The sequence below is a fragment of the Cupressus sempervirens genome, chromosome 11 (genome assembly GCF_028749045.1).
Source record: "Cupressus sempervirens isolate cs-2001-9-10 chromosome 11, ASM2874904v1, whole genome shotgun sequence".
Classification (NCBI taxonomy): domain Eukaryota; kingdom Viridiplantae; phylum Streptophyta; class Pinopsida; order Cupressales; family Cupressaceae; genus Cupressus; species Cupressus sempervirens.
In genome coordinates this window covers 677,058,751-677,066,569 of record NC_143128.1, presented here as the reverse complement: position 1 = coordinate 677,066,569, position 7,819 = coordinate 677,058,751, and positions in this window count along the sequence as shown.

The window sequence follows — 7,819 nt, the reverse complement described above, 5'->3', positions numbered from 1 at the left end:
CCCTCCTAACCTTGTCACATTCCCTAAAAATGGGTTAAGACTTACTAACCCAAGCCAAAGTTAACAAATATCTCCTCCTTCACTCACCCTCGTTAAATGCCATCCACTTGCCTATCCCTAAGCTAATCCTAAACCATCCTAATCCATCCTCTAATCATTTGCACAATCCTAAGCAAGCTTAAAACCTTCCTAATCAAGCCCAAGTCAAAATTCCTCTCATCTCCTTCAAAATATCCCAACCATAAAACTTTATGAGGCCCACTAGGCCATAAATGACTCTTCCAAAGCCCTTTTATTGCTCTTACAAGCCATTATGAGGGTCTTTATGAAGATTTTATCCCTTGAGCCTCCTTTGTTGACTCATCCTTCCCCTTTCCTCCATCCTCTCACCCTATGACATGTGTCACTCCTTGATTGGCTGTAAGGAAGCACAATCCATGTGCTCTCCTCTCATGCAATCTAAGCCCTCCATGAGCTTTTTCCCATCCTTGCATCTTAGCCCTCAATACCTCAAGCCTATTGCCTATAAATTGGATCCTTTCCCTTTGCAAAATAACACAATCCATGAAGTAAAGTCATAATGCCATTTTAAGAAGCCATTTTACATCAAAACCATACACTCACACCTAAATTCCAACTCCATTTGAAGCCCTTTTTGAAGCATAAGCTTGAGCATACATCCTATCTATTTAGACAAAGCTACTCAACAAGAGAGCTTCTCATTGAGAGAGCCCATTAATGGCTCATATTCTCAATTGAGAGCTCATGTTAGTCTATCTTGAAGTTTATGAATTTTTTTTAGTTTGTAGAAGCTTTATTTAAATTTGGTTTCTATTAGCATACTAACATTGCTCATATACACTTTCCTTTTTCTCAAGAACACGATGAGGTCATCCAAGTATATGACTATGATCTAGTCTTTCAAATCAGTGAATGTCTTACTCATGCACCTTTGGAATGTAGCACTAGCATTGGTAAGTCCAAAAGGCATTATGCTATACACAAATGTACCCCAAGGGGTAGTGAACACCATCTTATGTTGGTCTTTCTCCTCTACTTCAACCTAATTATAACCCAAGAAGTCGTGAAGCATAGACATCATTTTAGATCCTGCTATTATTTGCAATAAATAATCCATATTAGGAATAGCAAAGTTATCTTTTAGGGATGCTTGATTTATGTTGCGAAAAATCAACACAAATTCTTATTTCTTTATTTTTCTTTCGAATAGGTACTATATTAGCTATCTAGGTGGAATGCTGAATGGGATAAATGATTCTTGCTTTTAACATCTTATCTACTTCTCAGAAAATGGCATCAATGACTTTAGGATTGTAGTTCTTTTGTTTCTACCAAAAAGGAATTGCATCTAGCTTCAGTGGGATTTTTGTTTTACCTTCCCATCTCTATAACTTTTCAAATCTTCATAGCTCCAAGAAAAAAAAATCTCTATATTCCATAAATAAATTCTTTGTGGCTTCTTTCTCTTTAGGAAAACAACACTTCTTGATGTTAATTAGTTTGGGATTATGAATATCTCCAATGTTAACTCCTTCATATTCACCCATTATTGACCTCTTTTCTACTTCTTCTACTTTATGTAAGCATACTGTCTATTAAATAGTTTCTCTGAAGCTATTAAATATGGGGGAATAATGTTACCTTTTAGATGAACCTCTCCATTTTGATTCTCTTCCCCATCTGCACAAGAATTTTCATGATTACTTCCACTAGATTCCTGCTCGAAATTGGACTTATCATTCTCTAGGAACATCTGTAGACTCTTATCATCATTAAAGACTTGCCATGATTCTGTGTTGTCTAGAATGATAGATCGATACACAATTTTGATCTGGTACTTCTTGTCTTTGAAATCTAGGTGAATAAATAATAGGGAGGCAGAGACTACTAAGGAATTAGCTTTGGTATTCATCTCTCTCATGATCACTTCAATAGAGAAGGCATGCAAACCTTCAATCTCATCCCAAACTCTATTTCTATAATTCTTCAACTTGTGATTTTTAAAAAAATATTATCCTTTTACCTATTTTACAAAAAGCTCTGCATCACCTTGAGCTTTTAAAACCTTTATCCCTCTTTCTTTTGGTAATAATATTCCCAGCAATAAGGCCTCATATTTGGCAGTGTTATTTATGTTCCCAAATTATAATTTGAAAGCCATAGGCTCAGGTTCTCCTTCCAGATATATCATTACTACAATTGCTTTAGATCTAGAGGTGGCACAACTTCCATCAAATTCAAGTGTCCATATACCCGATGCATTTCTATTTCCTTTTAAAACTTCCTTGATTTGACTCTCATCTACTTGTCCATCCAAGCCCTCTTTAGTAAACAACATATAGTTGCCAAATTCTAGCTCTTGATAGAGAATCTAAGCTTTTGGGTCATCTAATTTCAAAATTGTGAACTTTTCCTTCTCCTCAGATTCTAATTTGACCTTTTTATTTCCAATAGGTATCACCACCTGAGACCAGTCTAGCTTTATTTCTCCCCCCAAGTCTTGACAAAAACTTCTACTTAAAAGAAGTCCATAACTGGCTAGAATATTAGCTACTAGAATAGTCGATAGGAGCTTCTTTTCTAGGTGAGAAGCTAAAGCTACTTGAGCATCTTTAATTTGCCCGAGCAGGAAAACTTGTTTAGCATCCATCGAGTAGCATCTTCCATGTACTTTAGTGAGATTGAGACCCAAGAATTTGGCTACAGAATAAGGCATAATATTATTTGATGCTCTTGAATCTATTATACAATTACTAAGTTTACATTCATTAATATACAATGAAATAAAAAAAGGCTCAGGTTTTTGCCCTGGGGACATCGCTAGAACTATAGAGTCTTCTTGGTTAAACAAACCAGATGTCAAGGTTTCATCCTCCTTCTCAACCATTACATTGCAATTTGTGTCTAATGTACTTCCTCTACATCGGTCTACCAATCTTTTTAACTTGAAAGGATGTGACTTTAAATAATCAATAGTGGAAATTTGAATTTTTGACTCTTTGCAAAATTGAATGAAATCAAAGGATGTCTTATCCTTACAAGTTTGTGTAGTAGTTGTTCCTTGATCAGCATGTTTATTACTTATCAAAGGACCAGGATCATTCTTTTGAATATGACTAGAGGATTTATTCTTCAACCTTTGTCCATGGGTAAGCACTATGTATGAAGTTCCATCAATGTTTGCATAACACTCATCTTTGGATTCAAATTCTGATTCATATTCCAAGAATAAACTTCCAGAGTCGCCACTTGGATAGGAATTTGGTTTTGAACAAGTAGATGTGATGTTTAATTTGTTAGTGGATAACAATTGTAACATGTAGGTTGTCTCCAGGTAGCTCTCATTATCATGATCTGTGGTCAAATGAAAGATGCGCATATTTCCTTTTTTTTGGTGCTGCCTGAATTTGCAACCTGGGTTGTGAACTTGTAAGCTGCAAAAATCTACTTTCATCGCTTCTTCTTGGTGAATTTTGGTAGTTCTGCTGATAAGAGCTACTAAATTTGGGTAATTGCTTCTTCATTGCTACTAGCTCATTAGAAAACTTTTGAATCATCTCCTCTGATGATGTGGTATTACTGGAACTCCCTTTAGTTTGAAGTTCTTGTTTCCATTTTCCTACAGAAATCAAATCATCCTCACATTCAATCACCTTCTTTTGTGCGTCAACTAGATCTATGGGATGTGTCCTCCTTAAATCATAATTAACATCTAGAGGCATTGTACTAATAAAGAAAGTTTTTAAATTACCAAGTGTGGGTCTATCAGAAATTGGAATTCTGCTAATAATCTTATTGAATTTGGCAACCATGCTTATAGTTGGTTGCTTCTTAATTGAAGTCAACTATGTTAGCAGGGCATGTTCATCTTCCACGATCTTAAATCTTGTCTCAAAGGCTATCCTTAATGTATCCCAATTAGTTATTGAGCCATCAGCTAGATGGTAAAACCAGTCTATTGCATTTTTTGTGAGGGTCTCTATGAACAACCTTATAGCCACATCTTCATGTCCCACCCCTAAGATATGAGTAGTTGTGAAGAAAGCTTTAATGTGTTTTCCTGTAGTGACTTTCCCATCACTTGACAATTTATGGAAACTTTTCCTCGAACTAGCTGGAAGTGGATGATAAGCATTTAATGCTAAGGGTCATGTTGCTATAGCCCATGGAGCAGCCATGATTGTCCTGGTAGTATATGGTGGGAAATTAACAACTAGAGGGGCAGTAACTTCATGAAGTGCTAACACCTGACACATAGAATGTGAAGTGCTAGCATCTTGATTTCTAACAAGGGAAGGGGGTCTGATCTAGCTTTTACCTTCACCTTTTTGCTTTGGAATGTCTAAAATAGGGAAATTGAACTCTATGAGTTTATCAAAGATAGGATGTTGCACACTCCATTCCTTGGTACTTCTGCGAAATCTAAATTTTTCCAAGATGCTTGATCTAGTTTATCTCTGAGCTACTTGTCTCAATTGTCTTTTCTCTCTCTAGATATCTCTCCTTTGAATAGCTCTCTCCAAGGCTTCAACTTTTATTTCTTCTTTTTCTAATACCAAACTAGTGTTCCTGTAATCTTTAGTATTCCTTTCTATGTCTCCAAATGAATGTGTTAAGGAATGAAATTATATCCTCTTGGTCGACCTAAAAACCAAGGTTAGGTTGGAGCACTGGAATTATGTTTTCATGAGGTAGTATCATTTTTCCTCATGACGTAGGCTTTTTGATCAAGTGAATATTTGTTTTCCCCAGTAGAGTCACCAAACATCTGTTGGTAAATAGATTTTTTTCTTTTAGATTATCACTCTTTAATAGCCAATTCAAAACAATATCTAATCATAAACAGTTGGAAAGCTCTCTGTGAATGTACTAGCTTTCCTCTGAATTGGTAGGTACAACTAACTAAAATGAATTTGCAATGAATTTTTTTTTCCTTCTAAACTACTTTGGGGTATGTTCTTAACCCGAGAATAGTAGAGGGATAACTGAGCTAGACCTAAATAAAATCCAACTCAAGCAGAATAAAACTTCTCAACACTGGAACAGATTCATGTACCCACACATCTTATGAGTTAGAAATTTTTTTGGTGTGAAGTAATTTTTGTTGCAAAGATAATTGAATGGTATTTTATGTAAATTATTTTATGTTCTAGTAGGTATTGTAATTAGTTCATGTTTCTCTTTTTGTTTTATTGGGAATAAAGGAAGAACAGAGCTTCCCCCTTAATTTCGAGGCAATGAATGAGTGTGATAAGTATTGTTACAGTTTCATTTGACAAAAAGATTCTATTAGTATTTCTAATTTATTAGTTATAGTTTAGGTTTGAATTTTCTTAGTTCAACATGAGTTGATTATGTGGATGAGATTTGTAGACTCATAAGATGTGTGGGTATATGAATATATTCTAGTGTTGAGAAGTTTTATTCTACTTAAGGTGGATTTTATTTAGGTCTAGCTTGGTTATCCCTCTACTATTCTCAGGTTAAGAACATACCCAAAAGTAGTTTAGGAGGAAAAAAAAATTCATTTCAAATTCATTTCAGGGAGCTATACCTATCAATTGAGAGGAAAGCTAGTACATTCACAGAGAGCTTTCCAACTGTTTGTGATTAGATATTGTTCCAAATTGGGCATTAAAGAGTGATAATATGAAAGAACAAATCTGTTTACCAATGGGCTTCTATTCTAGCCATTGGAGCATAAGTCTCCTCATAATCTATTCCTTCTTGTTGTGAGTACCCTTTACATACCAATCTTGCTTTGTTTCTTACAACTTCTCCTTGCTCATTCATCTTGTTCCTGAATACCCATTTGGTTCCTAACATATTCTTATTTGATAGTCTAGAAACCAATTCTCATGTTCCATTCTTTTCTATCTAATCCAATTCCTCTTTCATAGATTGCTTCTAATAGCCATATTTACATGCTTCATCTACATTCTTTGGTTCAACTTGAGATATCAAGCATAGTTCTTCATTAACTCTACTTCTTGTCATCACACCTTTGTCTTTGCTTCCAATGATCTATTTGGATGTGTGATTATTTATCATGTTCTTTCCTAAAGTAGGAGTTGTTATCTCAACTCTTGGCTCCACTAAAGTTTCTGAGGTTTGTTCCTTCCTTTTCTCTCCCTCATTCTACAAATCATGGTTAGTCTCAAGAAATACCTCATCATTCCTTGGCTTAGTAACAACATCATCATCTGAATTGTAATCAACTATTCTCTCTTGTACTTTGAATTTCTCATCAATTCTCACATTAGCACTTTCCATAATAGTCTTACTTCTCTGATTATAACATCTATAAGCGTTTCTTTGCAATGAATAACCAAGAAACACACCTTATCACTTCTAGCATCAAACTTACCAATGCCATTAGCTCTCTTAATGTAACACTTGCTTCTAAATATTCTGAAATACTTAACTATAGGTGAGTGACCAAACCATAGTTCATAAGTTGTCTTATTTGTGTCCTTCTTGACTTGAACTTTGTTCATATTGTAGACTATTATATTCACCATCTCTCCAAAATGTCTTGAATACATCATTTTTTGCTAACATAGCTCTAGCTACTTCTATTATAGACTTGTTCCTTCTTTCTACAATGCCATTCTATTTAGGGGTTCTTGGAGCGAATAGTTGTCTCTTAATTCCATTTTCCTCACAAAACATGTTAAACTCATTTGAAGTAAATTCTTCTCCTCTATCTAATCTTATACATTTGATCTTTACACCGGATTCATTCTCAACTCCATTCTTGAATATCTTGAAGTTTCCAAATGCCTCAAATTTCTCTTTAAGAAATGCAACCCAGATCATTCTAGAAAAAAAATTAACAAGAATAATAAAATACCTTTCACAATAGAATCATCTAGTCTTTGTAGGACCACTAAGATTTTTGTGTACAATCTCTAACTTCACTATATTGTTAAACTTCTTGCTGGGAAAAGAAGTTCTATTATGTTTTTCCAAAACACACTCCTTACAAATTGTGTTAGTAGGCTTTACAATATTCAACAAATCTCTAATAGTAAATATTTTACTAGTCCTCACAATACTATCAAATTTTATGTGATAGAATCTCTTATGCCATAACGGATTGTCATCTATCTTTGCAACCAAACTTGTCATTTTAGTAAGATACAATTGAAATACATTACTTCTAGATCTAGTTTCTATTCCAATTACCTTTCCATCTTTATCTCTGATCATGCATGTCTTTTCTATGAACTAAAATTGATAACCTTTGTCTACTAATTGTCCAACACTCAAAATATTGTGCTTTAAACCATCAACAAAGTATACATCCTTAGTATTAATTTTACCATCAAGAAAGTTATAGATCCAATACCTTTTACTTAGCATGCTGCATTATTTCCAACTCTATCAATCCCTTTTTTTTTTAATTTTAAAAGAGAGGGGTAAACGCTTTGACCTAGAGCTATGAACTAGTGAGGCCACAAATGGGGGACCTCATCCCCATGAGATTTGAACCTTGATGGCAAGGATAACAACACAACAACTTAACCATCACAACATGCCACTATTGGCTAACTCTGTCAATCCCTCCATCCTAACTTTTGAAGTCAAAAAATTTGTTCATATCACCAGCCATATGATGAGAACAAAAACTATCAATTATCCAATTAGATTTCTTCACAACCTGTGATACCAAAGCTAACTTCTCTATAATTTTCTTTGTAATTGCCACAAATCCAATTTCATCATCACTAGCACTTAATGCTTGATCATCATAATCATTATCTTCATTTGCATACAAACAGTCTCTATCTTTTCG